This window comes from Rhinoraja longicauda, chromosome 18, assembly GCF_053455715.1.
Source record: "Rhinoraja longicauda isolate Sanriku21f chromosome 18, sRhiLon1.1, whole genome shotgun sequence".
Lineage (NCBI taxonomy): Eukaryota > Metazoa > Chordata > Chondrichthyes > Rajiformes > Arhynchobatidae > Rhinoraja > Rhinoraja longicauda.
In genome coordinates, this window is record NC_135970.1 from 4,883,959 (window position 1) to 4,898,336 (window position 14,378).

The following is a 14,378-nucleotide window of genomic DNA, read 5'->3' on the forward strand; positions in this document are numbered from 1 at the left end:
AACCTGAGAAGTACCTTCAGCAACAGACTGGTTCCACCAAGATGCAGGACAGAAGGCCACAGGAGGTCCTTCTTCCCTGTGGCTATCAGACTTTATAACTCATCCCCCTTCTGCCTGGGGGTAGACTGAGACTGACATCCCCCCCCCCCCCTCTCAATCTTTACACATCCCCCAAACCCTTCCACTCGTCACTTTAATTTGGTGCTTCATGTATTTTGTGTTTTTATGACTGTTGCCGGATAAATTTCCCTCCTGGTATAAATAAAGTTCTATCATATCGTGTATTACTTTGCTTCTGGAGTCAATCACAATCTCCTTGGTTTTGCTGGCAGATCGTTGTCATGGCACCAAGTTACAAATCTCCTTTCTGCATTCGTCATTATTTGATATCAGGCCCACTGTGGCGGTGTTGGCTGCGAGCTTGTAGATTGGGTTGGATTGGTATTTGGCTACACAGTCGTGAGTGTACAGGGAATATACAGTAGTAGGTGGCTGAGAATGTATCCACTCATCATCAGTCTTTTGAATGGACACAGATATGTTACTGTATAGTACTGGGTACAGTACTGGTGGAGATGGGCCTATTATTGTATGCCGTTAAAGTACAGCACTATTGGGGACAGGTCTGTCATTGTATAACTTTGGGGTAAGGTACTGTTGGCGACTGGTCTGTCACTGTATAGCACTCGACTATAGAACTGGTGAGGAAAGGTATGTCACTATAAAACTAGAGCACATAGATTTACAGTAAGGGGCCAGATTTAAAGAGTATCCGAGTGGGAACATTTTCACCCAGAGAGTTGTGAGTACACTGCTGGAGAGAGTGGTGAAAACAGAGTCGCTGGCAGCATTTAAGAAGTGTCTAGACGACCATTTGAATCACCTTGGCATGGTAGGCTGAAGACAAGTGCTGGAAGATGGCAAGTGCCATCAGATGGGAGTCCTCTGGTCAATGTGAACGTGGTGGGATGAATGACCTGTTTCAATGTTGTAGGACTGACTGATAATCCCTGAAAATCCCCGAGGGAGACTGGAATAGGTGTGGACAGGATACAGTGCCAGTCTACTTCAGTGCAGGGATTTACTCTCTACGGTACAATGAATGGCGAACTGTGTCTCTTTGCAAGATTTCAGGGAGTTAATTGTCTCTGAGCATGTGAAAGGCAGTGAATCATTTATTTCACTGAGAAATATGAACTTTTCTCAACTTGACCAGTTATTCCTCAGTTCTCTGGCCCCTTTAAGTCACAGTGATCAGAGGTTATGGTCGGTAAACATTTCATACAATAGGTTTGCAGTACAACAACGTATTCAATATCATTAGACAACTGAGCCAAGACTGTTATTTGGCACTTACCATTCATTTGACTTAACGAGCATGGGTCTGAGTCCTCATCAAAAACAGGTCCACAATTTGCTGTAACTTTCCAAGAATTCACAAAATAACTTGGTCTCTGTTCTATGATTTTCATACTGCTTTTAAAATCATCTGTGGAGTCTCCGTTGAAGTTACCACATAGCCCTTCAAACAAGAAATAAACCAAATAAATACCATTAACCCAAATATAAAGTGTGTAATACAAAACTAACTCGGTTATGTTAACAAACAGGTTGCAGAAATCCTAAACTTTTCCCTAAAGAACATTGTTAGTTTACTGTTAGTTCTGAAAATCAAAACTTATACATTTCTTCATATGATGTGCTATTTCCAAAACAATAATTAAAATATCTCTTTCTCGTATCTGGCCTTTAATTTACAGAGGCAGAAATCCAGGGGTTATTTGTGTTCATAAAATGGATGATGATATAATACACGTCTGTATCAATATTTATTAGAATGATGGAAATTTAAAGAAGTTAAATGCAGATAAGTACGAGGTGTTGAATTGTGGAAAGTCACATCAGGGTTGGACATTTACAGTGAATGGTCAGGCACTGGGAGTGTTGTAGAGCAGACAGATCTAGGAGTGCAGATTCATAGTTCCCTGAACAGTAGATAGGGTGGTAAAGAAGGGTTTTAGTACATTGATCTTCATTGGTCAGGTATTGTGTATAGAAGGCGGAAGAAGGGTCTCGACCTGCTATTAATGTCACACTGCATGTCATTAAACTGGAAAGAATGCAGTGGATGTTGCCAGGACTCAGGGGTCTGAACTATAGGGAGAGGTTGGACAGGCTAAGACTATATTTCTTGGAACGCAGGGAGCTGAGCGGTGATCTTATAGCGGTGTATAAAATTGCAAGGTGAATAGATAGAATGAATGCACAGAGTCTCTTACTGAGGGTAGGGAATCAGAACTGAAGGTTTCAGATGACAAGGGAAAGATTTAAATGGAACCTAAAGGGCAAACATTTCACTCAGAGGGTGGTGGGTATATGGAACGAGCTGCCAGAGAAGGTAGTTGACGTACTCACTATCAAAGCATTTAAAAGACACTTTGATGGGTACATGAATAGGAAAGGGTTAGGGAGACATGCAGCAAAGGTGGGCAAACCGGACGAGCGTTGATGGTGCATCGTGGCTGGCATTCACAAGTTGAGCCAAAGGCCAGTGAAGGTCGGAGAGAAGAAGCAGCAAGAGCGAGTATTGGCTGAAAGAAGGTGAGTCGGAGGGAACGGAGATTTAAAAAGAGAGCCAAAGGCACGGGTTCAAGTAATTTACAAATTAGCCCAAAAGTGGTTGATTAGGTAGCAGATAGAAATAAGTGCAGCTGTCGCAGAGCGGCCTTGTTGAGGTGAAGTGCCTTGGTGAGTAAAGTGCGAGTCTTTGGCTCGAGAGTCTTCAGTGAGGAGACGATGCTCAAAGGTAGAGAAGGTGAGAGCCACAACCCATTGGCATTTGTCCACTGAAATAATGGCAGGCATGTTGTTGCATGTTGTTGCAGTGTGACTCTTGCAGGATGTGGGAAGTCAGGGACACTGCTGGTGCCTCTGACAACTACACCTGTGGAAATTGTGTCCAGGTGCAGCGTGTTAGGAAACTGGAACAGCAGCTGGATGATCTCAGGTCCATCCTGGAAAATGAGAGCTTCCTGGACAGGACCTACAATGAGGTCGTTACACCAAGGATACACGAAGACCGAAGGTGGGTGACGATGAGGAAGGGAAGTAAGTGTGGAGTGCAGGAGACCCCCTCTTGGAAGCTGTCGGGAAGGACGACACTTCCAGTCCAAGCGGCGGACAGGTCTTTCAATCAAACCCTGGTGCTGAGGCTCAACCGGAGAGACCTACGTCAGGTAAAGCCGTAGTGGTAGGTGACTCAATAGTCAGAGGTACAGACAGGAGATTCTGTGGCAACAGGCGAGACTCGAAGATGGTGTGTTGCCTCCCTCGTGCCCGGGTCCAAGACGTCTCGGGCCGATTACTGGGCATCCTCAAGGGGGAAGGGGAGCAGCCGGACGTGGTTGTGCATGTCAGCACAAACAACGTCAGGAAGAAGAGGCAGGAGGTTCTGCAATGTGAGTTTAGAGAGTTAGAAAAAAGGCTGAAAAGCAGGACCTCTCGGGTGGTTATCTCTGGTTATCCTGCTGCAGATGTGCAGGGCCCTGGTGAGACCACACCTGGAGTATTGTATGCAGTTTTGGTCTCCTAATTTGAGGAAGGACATTCTTGCTATTGACGGAATGCAGCGTAGGTTCACCAGGCTAATTCCCGGGATGGCGGGACTAGCGTGATGAAAGCATGGAATGACTGGGTTTGTATTCACTGGAATTTAGAAGGATGAGAGGGGATCTTATAGAAACATATAAAATTATTAAGGGATTGATCAAGTTAGATGCAGGAAGCATGTTCTCAATGTTGGGGGAGTCCAGAACCAGGGGCCACAGTTTAAGAATAAGGGGTAGGCCATTTAGAACTGAGGTGAGGAAAAACTCTTTCACCCAGAGAGTTGTGAATTTGTGGAATTCTCTGCCTCAGAAGGCAGTGGAGGCCAATTCACTGGATGCATTCAAAAGAGAGTTAGATAGAGCTCTTAGGGCGAGCGGAATCAAGGGATATGGGGCGAAGGCAGGAACGGGGTACTGAGTGTGGACATTCAGCCATGATCACATTGAATGGCGGTGCTGGCTCGAAGGGCCGAAAGGCCTGTTCCTGCACCTATTTTCTATGTTTCTATATCATATAATTCTGTATCAATTGTTTCATTGCTGTAAGGCCCTATGGTTCTCTCTGGCTTTTTGTTAACCTGCGGTAATCATGTTTCTGGGTCAAATTAGAATACTATCTTATAAACATCACGGTGTAGAGAAAATACTTTCATTTTTCTTTATTCCTGCCCTTTAATTACTGGCACGGAAACAAACCAACACACATGCTGGAGATCTGAGCTCCAAACTGAAAATGCTAAAAATACACAAGGGCTGGCAGCGTCTGTGAAGATAGAATGGTATAAGATACCGCTGAGACCTTCCTGAAGTTGAGTATCGTATTTCAGAAAAAAACATTGGCAGAAAATACTTAACACTGCAGTGTCCCATTTTAACATACAAATAAATATTAGTTAAACTTGTGGAAGAGACTGCAGCACTCAGATTACATTCATCAGTCACTCCACAAAGCCACGGCTGTCATCCTCGATCTCGAGGGATTGCTGAGAAGGAGGAGAATACTGTTTTCATACCATTGGTGCTTCCAAGGAACCTCGCCGAAAGCGTAACATACACTTGGAAAACTTCCGTAATCTTAATAAGCATCTCTAGGCCAAAGTCAGTGTCCATTTGAATGTAGCTGGAAGACCGTTTGTAGATTTTGATGTTCCCTAAAAGAAATCAAATGATTACATAATTAAGAAACACATTCATATACATCTCATGATACAGTCCAAGCGGAGTGCAGCATGGGCTGGAGAGAACTTTGCCTGGATCAGGCTGCTTCAGTCCTCTGTAAAGGGGCAATGATTTTTATGTCATCTCATCAGAAGTGGTGGGTGGATGACGGGACAAACCATACATTTGCCTGCTATACATAACAAAAATATTAGTAAATCCTATTGCAATGTTCACATCTTATACATTTTATATTCCATTCGTTTGGTTATGTCCTGGGCCTTATATTTTGCATCCTTATTTTCTATTAGTTCTGAATAAAATAAAAGCAGAGAAGGAGGCTGTTTGTCCTTCGAGTCCTTCGAGTGTCTACTCGTCTATCCATGCCATTGGCCTTCCCATGAAGCTCTGCTATCAGTGCTGTTAAGTTCCCTTGTGAAGACATAGATTAATTCTGCACCTATTACCCTGTTGGGCAGTAAGATCCATATCTTAACTAATTGAAAACACTTTTCCTGGTACATCGATCTTCTGTCCATCAAGACAGCATCTTTTTGCTCACCTTCCCTAAAACTGTCACGATTTTATCCATCTTAACCAACCTCCTCAAAACAATCTCTGTTCCGAGAACAAACCCAGTTTCCCTGAGCTAAGCCTGGTGCGGAAATCCCTCTTCCCAGCCATCTTTCTCATCCATCTCATCTTCAGCTGTCTTTATATCCTTTACAAAGTGAGGCTGCCAGAATTAGACACTATAGTCCAGTATTGTGAGTAGGAAGGAACAACAGATGCTGGTTTAAACTGAGGATAGACACAAAAAACTGGAGTATCTCAGCGGGTCAGACAGCATCTCTGGAGAAATGGAATGGGTGACGCTTCTGGTCGAGACCCTTCTTCCATCTTCAGTCTGAAGAAGGGACTTCATCCGAAACGTCACCTATTCCGTATCTCCAGAGATGCTGTCTGACCTGCTTAGTTACTCCAGCTTTTTGCGTCTGCCTTTAGCCCAGTAACATGTATTGTCCGAACAATACCTCTCTGCTTTTGTACACTGTGCTTCAGTGTACAACTCCCAGGATCTTATATGCTGCACCAATAACTCTCTCATCATGCTCTGCCACTCTCCAGGACAATAGACAATAGACAATAGGTGCAGGAGGAGGCCATTCGGCCCTTCGAGCCAGCACCACCATTCAATGTGATCATGGCTGATCATTCTCAATCAGTACCCCGTTCCTGCCTTCTCCCCATAACCCCTGACTCCACTATCCAGAAGAGTTCTATCTAGCTCTCTCTTGAATGCATTCAGAGAATTGGCCTCCACTGCCTTCTGAGGCAGAGAATTCCACAGATTTACAACTCTCTGACTGAAAAGGTTTTTCCTCATCTCCGTTCTAAATGGTCTCCCCGTTATCCTTAAACTGTGGTCCCTGGTTCTGGACTCCCCCAACATTGGGAACATGTTTCCTGCCTCTAACGTGTCCAACCCCTTAATAATCTTATATGTTTCCATAAGATCCCCTCTCATCCTTCTAAATTCCAGTGTATGCAAGCTTAGTCGCTCCAGTCTTTCAACATACGACAGTCCCGCCGTTCCGGGAATTAACCTAGTAAACCTACGCTGCACGCCCTCAATAGCAAGAATATCCTTCCTCAAATTTGGAGACCAAAACTGCACACAGTACTCCAGGTGCGGTCTCACTAGGGCCCTGTACAACTGCTGAAGGACCTCTTTGCTCCTATACTCAACTCCTCTTGTTATGAAGGCCAACATTCCATTGGCTTTCTTCACTGCCTGCTGTACCTTATGTACATCTACCCCCAGGTCCCTCTGCACCTGTCACAGGTCTGCTATTTCATCCATTTTGCCTCCTTATTCTTTCTGCACTTCTCTCTGTTAGTATTTGTTTGCAATTCACTCTGCAGTCTATTTCCTCCCTGCTCACTACGTACACCGTAGGTAATCGTCGTTTCATTCCCATGTGCAGAAATCTAGCCCTCCACACCCATGTCTCTGTTATTGATATTAGAAGAAGCTGTCCCCTGAGCCCTGGGAACTCCACTGACCACCACAAACAGCCTGGGAATGCTGTTTTTTGTTCACTCATTGGCTTCTGTCTTTGAGATAATTACCCTTCATTGCTGCAAGTGGCCCTTCAATTCCATGGGTTTTGCAGCCCTCTTGTGAGGGACTTGATTAAATCCCTTTTTAAAATCCACGTAAACAATATCCACTCCATTCCTGTCAGCACCTCATCCATTTACCCTAATCTATTTCCCTCGTGATGTTAAACACCTCTATAAGATCACGCCTCATCCTCCTGTGCTCCAAGGAATACGTTTCTAGCCTGCCCAACCTCTCTCTATATTTCAGGTCCTAGAATCCTGGCAACATCCTCATAAATCTTCTCTGCACCCTTTCCAGATTAATGGCATCGTTCCCACAGCTGAGTGACCAAAGCTGAACACAATACTCTAAATGTGGACTCACAATGTCCTTACATCACTATCACATCACGTCCTAACGTCTGTACCTATCTCCTTGACTGATCAAGGCCAGCATGCTAAAAGTCTTCTTCACCACCCAATCTAACTGCAATATCACTTTCTGGGAACAGTGCACTTGTACTCCGAGATCCCTCTGCTCTACAACACTTGACAGGGCCATACCTTTAACTGTGAAGGTCCTGTCCTAGTTCGAGTTCCCAAAATGCCATACCTCATGCTTCTCTGAATTAAGCTATCCAGCCACAGAGGCAGTGACCAATAATGTATCACTGAAGGCACCCTGCTTGCAAACACAAAGAACTGGTTTACAACATTACAGAGGCTGGTTTACAACATAGTACCTGTCACTACCTGGTTAATTGCAAGGCAAGGTATTTAGCAAGAATATCTGAGATGCTTTCTGTTAAGGTAGAGTAACCTGTTGTTATATACTCCTGCAGGATGGACTGTCTAGTTTCTAAGCAAGTTAGATGTTGGTTTGTCAGCGGAGACAACTTAATCCACTGAGCAATCGTGGCAGTGGGTTGGAAACTACCCGTGACGCAGGTGCGTTGATTGAATCAAGTAGCTTGGAGTACGTTGCCTTTCATGTACATGCAAGTACATGCAGCTTTGGGATGCAACAAGATCCTGGCATCTTGCAAGCTGGTAGGGGTGCTGACCTAGCCTAAGGCCAGTGGTGAGGTGGGCTCGGAGCTGGTATGGCTGACCAGTGAGAAAGTGGCTGGCAGAGTCAGGACAAACAATATTTGCATTCTTCAGCTGTGATGAAGCTGGAATACAAGGTGCAGAAGCAGGAGTAGGCAGTTCAGCCCCTAGTGTATGTTCTACCGTTTGGTAAGATTGCTGGTTGTCAGGATCTGTACTGGGACCTCTCTTGTTTGTTTTATATATATATATATATATATATATATACACACACACACACCGATCAGCCAAAACGTTATGACCTGGTGAGCCAAAACATTATGACCACTTGCCTAATATTCTGTTGGTCCTCCGTGTGCAGCCCCATACACAGCAGGGTGCGATGCACTGTGTATTGTGACACATTCCACCCGTAACCATCGCTCAGAACAAGAGCACATTTACCCATCTAATCTCACAGTTTCGAGCAAAGTGAAGACCTAACATTTTTCCACACTGCATTCCATGTGTTGGCAAAGTCACCAACAATTCAGGGACGCTCTTTAGTCTGGCGAGAGTTGGGGATTAGCAACCTGCCCCCACCGAAGTCACCCAGGCAAATGTCCTTGACGGACTTAGGCTGAATCCATTTAGGAATGTGTGGGACAGGAGAGGAGACTGACTGACAAAAGCTGGGATTTAGTTAAATATAAACACAGGCAGGAACTTGGTGGAGTATGGAGCCATACGTTCCATGAGAAAACATTAAAATTAGAATGATGCACTGTCTCAAGAAAAAAGAAGAACATTTGATGTCAATGAAAATCAAGGATGTAGCTGTGGAGGCTAAAGTATGTCTGATAATGTCACAAAGCTAACTTGCAGAAGGAACTATTCGAGGCAGAGCTATACAGCACACACACAGGCCCTTCAGCCCACCATGCTGACTGCCTTGCCCACCTACATTAATCCCATGTACTTGCAATAGGACTACATCTATCTATGCCAATACCTTCCCAAATGCCTCTTCAGCCCAGTGATTGTATCTGACTCCACCATCTCCAGTTACTCCAGCATTTTGTGCCTACCTTCGATTTAAACCAGCATCTGCTGTTCTTTCCAGCACATTTTGTCTGCTCCACTGCAAAATCTCCTCTAGGTATGTCTACCTTGATCTCCATAGATGCTGCTTGACCTGCTGAGTTACTCCAGCATTTTGTGCCTACCTTCGATTTAAACCAGCATCTGCAGTTCTTTCCGACACATTTTGTCCTCTGGCAGCACGTTCCAGATCAAACATTCTACCCGCTGAATCCCTTTTAAATCTCACAAACTTTGTTTTTGGTGAGAAGAAGGATTCTGACTACCTACTCCCCCTCTCATAATCTAACATACTTTGATTACGACACTCCTTCTGGACAGAAACCATCTGATAATCCATATCTAGATGTTAATCTTCAATATTCAGATGGCCAAGACTTCCCTGACTAGCAGCCAATACTGTCTTATGAATACCCAGATTCGGTTATTCAAAGGCATCAAGTAGTTAGCTGGAATTGGAGCAGCAGCTCGCTCTTGCAAACTCACGAGTCGATTATCAGTCTGGGTGTGAGGTCTCATCCTCCCAAAAATAAAAAGAACAAACTCAGGTAATATCCACACTTAAATGGCGAAATTACCGTAAATCCAGGTCCCTGTCATCGATTTTGTTCTTACCTGCTCGAAATGGTAAGTCTTTGAATTGATTATTGACTTCTATCTTGCAACTCATTGTGAAAACTATCTTGATCTGTGAAACAGAATTTGGGTTGTTGAATAAATGCAGTTTTTCAACATCGGCTCAAAACAATGACATTGGAGGAAATGGCGCACAATTAAGAAGGATAGTTTATTGCTTTGGTGTATTGCAAACCGCAGGGTCATTGTGGACACAGTGGGACTGTTGAGACAGGAGGCGTATTGTGGGCAGTCTCTGCAATGCAACAGGGTGAAATGTGGAGCAACAAGATTGAATTAACACAAAGACGATAAGCTTTGAGGAATGATTCATGTGTGCTTTCGCAGAAGAAGCAAGATGTGCTTATGAAGAGTGCCATCCTCACTAAAGGAGCAGGTGTGGTCATTTAACCCTCGAGAGCACCATCATTCAATATTCGTACGGTGATACAGAGAGGAATATTTATCCCAGCACATTCCGGGCAGTAATCCCACCAATCTCACTCCTCTTTCCCTGCAATTTCCCTGCAATTTACTCTCTCTCACATGCCCATCAACTCCACTTTTCCCACTTACAGTGGCCAATCAAGTTTCCAGTAAGTTGTTGGGATGTGGGAACTTAGGGAAATCCACACTGACCCAAGGAGAATGTGCAAACAGCACACAGATTGCACCTGAAAAATGACATTTATTCACTTGGATTAGCTGAAATTATGAGAGGCATAGATAGGGTACACAGTCAAAAGGTTTTTCCAATGGTGAAAATGTAAAAGACTAGAGGGCAAAGATTTAAGGCGAGAGGGGCAAAACTTTAAAGTAGTTATGCAGAGCACGTTTTTTTTAATGCAGTATGATTGGTGCGTGGAATGAGCTGCCGGGAGTGGGGGTGGAACCAGATACATCAGGGACATTTAGGAGACTTTTGGATTAGCACATGGATCTGATGGGAATGGAGGGATATGGATCACATGCATTTAGAAGAAATTATTTTAACTTGGCATCATAAGCAAACTTAATCTCTTCTTATATGTCAAAGCGCCTTCCCAGGAATCAGTCACTGTACTCCCTCATCAATAGTAGATCTGTACCCAATCTACTAGTAGATCTGAAGAAGGGTCTCAAACCGAAACATCACCCATTCCTAGGGTTGCCAACTTTCTCACTCCCAAATAAGGGACAAAAATTGACGTCACCACCCCACGCCCCACGTGACCTCACCCAGCCAGCAGCCATGTGCCCCCGCTCCACCAATGGCAGCCGTCCGGGCCGGAAAGCGCATTGCTACGCAACCTCCATTAGGCGGTGCCCGGGCCTACAGTGTCTGGGCCTACAGCGCCCCCCCAGGCTATGGTATCCAGGCCTTCATCGGCCCCCGGGTCTTCAGTCTGGGCCTACAGTGTCCGGGCATACAGGGTCTGGGCCTATAGCGCCCCCCCCCCCCCCCGGGCCTAATATGGGACAAGGGCGGTCCCATACGGGACAAACCAACGTAGCCCAATATACGGGATGCCCCGGCTAATACAGGACAGTTGGCAAGCCTACCCATTCCTTCTCTCCCGAGATGCTGCCTGACCCGCTGAGTTACTCCAGCATTTTGTGTCTACCTTCTGCACCCAATATTCCAGGTGATGTCACACCAGGGTCCCACACAATTTGAGCTCTCCCATTTAATATCCTGCCACAATAAAGGAAGGATGTACCCAGATGTTAGCTTTCAGTGGGTCATGTGCAAAGACAATCAGGTCTATTGGAAGAACAACATCTTTTAATCTCGAACTATTATGTGTGGAAGCAATCGCCAAATGAGATGGGATTCCACTGTTGTGGAGGAAGGAACTACAGCGGATGCTGTCTGACCTGCTGAGTTACTCCAGCTTTTTGTGTCTATCTTGGGATTCCACTGTTCCCAGGTTACCAGTTATTCAGATCACTTTACCAAAGTTATTACTTTGTCATGTCACATTGGACCAGGAGGATTGGAGGCCTGAGAGCTCCTGGTAGGGTTGGCCTGATCTAGCACAGCAGAACGATAGTGCTGAATAAAGGGTCGTTCAGATGAATCAGATGTTCTGAACTGTACCAAAGCTAAACATAGAAAGTGTACAAGTGTGTGCAATCCATTTGCTCTGTTGTTTTGGTGCAGCAGCAGACTCCGCCCTCCTGTTTTCTACTGAGATGTGGACTTCAAGGTACTGATCACCAACATGCTACCTGCTAAATCCTCCAAACCCACCAGCAGGAGATACAAAACAAGGCCAGTGTTGTCTCTGAAGATAGACACAAAATGTTGTTGCCTCTCATGGCTGCATCGCAGCTACTTGATCAAAGCTGTATGGCAGCTACATCTCTTGTTGTTTGCACTCGTTTTTGAGTAAGACCATGATAATTGTTCTATATCGTGTTGCAATATGTATGAAGGTATCCGCTTAGACTGATCAGGTGTCAAAAGTTCCTTCCATACAGGAGACAGAGGCACAGGGTTGCTGTCGCACAGCTGTTCTTGCTTTTCGAGATTCTTATTCTGCTTTGCTTCCTCTGTTCTAGCTTCCCCATATGAGCAAGCACTGCTTTTTATGTCCATCCACCAAATAGGACAATCCGATGTTTGTTGATCCCAATGGTGTGTGCCAACGTTGAAGCTCTTCTGAGATGTTATAAGAGAGTCTTTGAATCTTGTTTTCTGTTCACTCGACTCCTGAAGCAGATACCCCACACACACCTCTGCCACTGGAGAACGCCACAGTGCAGACAGAGGAAGGTTTTCAAGGATGTGCTCAAAGACCCCTGGAAGAGATGAGACGTGTCCATTGTTTCCTGGGAGTCTCTGGTTCAAAATGGTGAAGGAGGATTGGGGATAGTGTCAGGAGCCTTGATTAAGAACCGCATGCCCCTGGGACGTGGGAGGAGACCGGAGCACCAAGAGGAAGCCCAAGCAGTCACAGTGAGGACGTACAAAATCTACGCAGACAGCACCAAGGTCAGGATTGAACTTGGGTCTCTGGCGCTGTGAGCTACAAGCTGTGCCTCTGTGTCGCCCTAAGATATTATTGGATACTCGTGCCTATTAGCATATCTCTGCCTCGGTTAGAAAATACCACTGCTCTATCTTAAAACACCTTGCGATCACCTATTTTCATTTGAATAACACTGCAAACTTGGCTTCAGCACTTACCTCGTGCGTTGCATAGATGACACTTGACAAACGGTTTTCTGTGTACGTGCTGCCACATTGTTCAAATGCTGCCTCTATGGTGCCATGGTAGGGCATCTTACTGCTCTGTAGGAAGAAAACAGTGATTGATGACAGGGAGACTGTTCAAACGTGACTATATTGCATTTTTCCTACTTAAACTGACCTTTGGGCTAAATATCTTTATTGTGTCATGTGTGTTTCAGAGAGAGAGAGAGTGAGAGATGTACGGTTCCCGGGACCCCGGTTGCCTCTAACCAAGGGTAATCCCAGGGCTCCCGGCACCCACTCCTGTATCCCCCAGCCTAGTCTCTCCCCTGCACCCCCCTATAGCTGACCTGGCTCTGCATGTCCTGCCTTCCTTTACGGGCCATTCTTAGTCACGTGTGTGACCAACAATATGAACAATTGTGGAATACATCTCGTCTAATTCTGAAAGCATTACAGGTATATTGTTTTGCACTGTACATATGACTTATATATGTCGAAGTTTATCAAGTGAAATTTTTATATGTTATGCTGACAATGTTTGTTTAGGGTCAGAGGTCAAATATGGCTGGTCACGTGTGTGACCTCACACGGAAGCATTTTTTTCATAACACAGTTTTATTTTACAAACTCTGAATTTTAAAAAGCTAGAATGTTCATATCTTTAGCAGACATGCATTATAGTTCTGCAGGTAGGAAAATAGCAATGAATAAGATTAATCTCTTACAAGAATTTTTTAATGGATTAATTTATGTGATGACGTCTGGTCACGTGTGTGACATTTTGGTTCACTTTCCAAAGAATGGCCCTTCTATGCTCTGCAAAGTGCAGAATGAAAGCCCTCATGCCGGGCTGGTTGGGCATCCTTTGGACAACACATTTGCGAGCAGCGAGAAGTAACGAGAAGGACTCCTGGCACAACACTCGGTGACGGACTAATGTGCTTCTGAAGACCCTGTAGAAATGTGAGTCCTGGCAACATCCACGTAAATCTCTGCACCCTTTCCACCCTGACAACATCCATCCTATAACATGGTAACCAAACGTGAGCACCATACTCCAAATGTGACCTCACCAATGTCTTGTACAACTGTAACATGATCTCCCAACTTCCATACTCAATATTCTGGCTGATGAAGGCCAATGTGCTGAATGCCTTTTAGTCCACCCTATCAACCAGTGATTCCACTTTCAAGGAACGATGTACCTGCGCTCCTAGATCCTCTTGCGATTCCTGTCGTTCCTGCCCTTGTTAGACTTCCCAAAATGCGACTCCTCGCATTTGTCTGTATTATTAAATTCCATCAACCATTCCTCAGCCCACCTGTCCAACCGATCAAGATCCTGCTGCAATTTCCACTAAGTACAATACCACCCACTTTAGTGTCAGCTACAAATTTGCTAATTATGCCTTGTATGTTCTCATCCAAAACGTTGATATAGATGCCAAACAGCAATGGGCCCAGCAATGCACTCTGAGGCACATCACTAGTCACAGGCCTCTAGTCTGAAAAGCAATCTTTCAGCATCACCCTCTGCTTCCTTCCATGAAGACAATTTTCTATCCATTCAGCTACCTCTC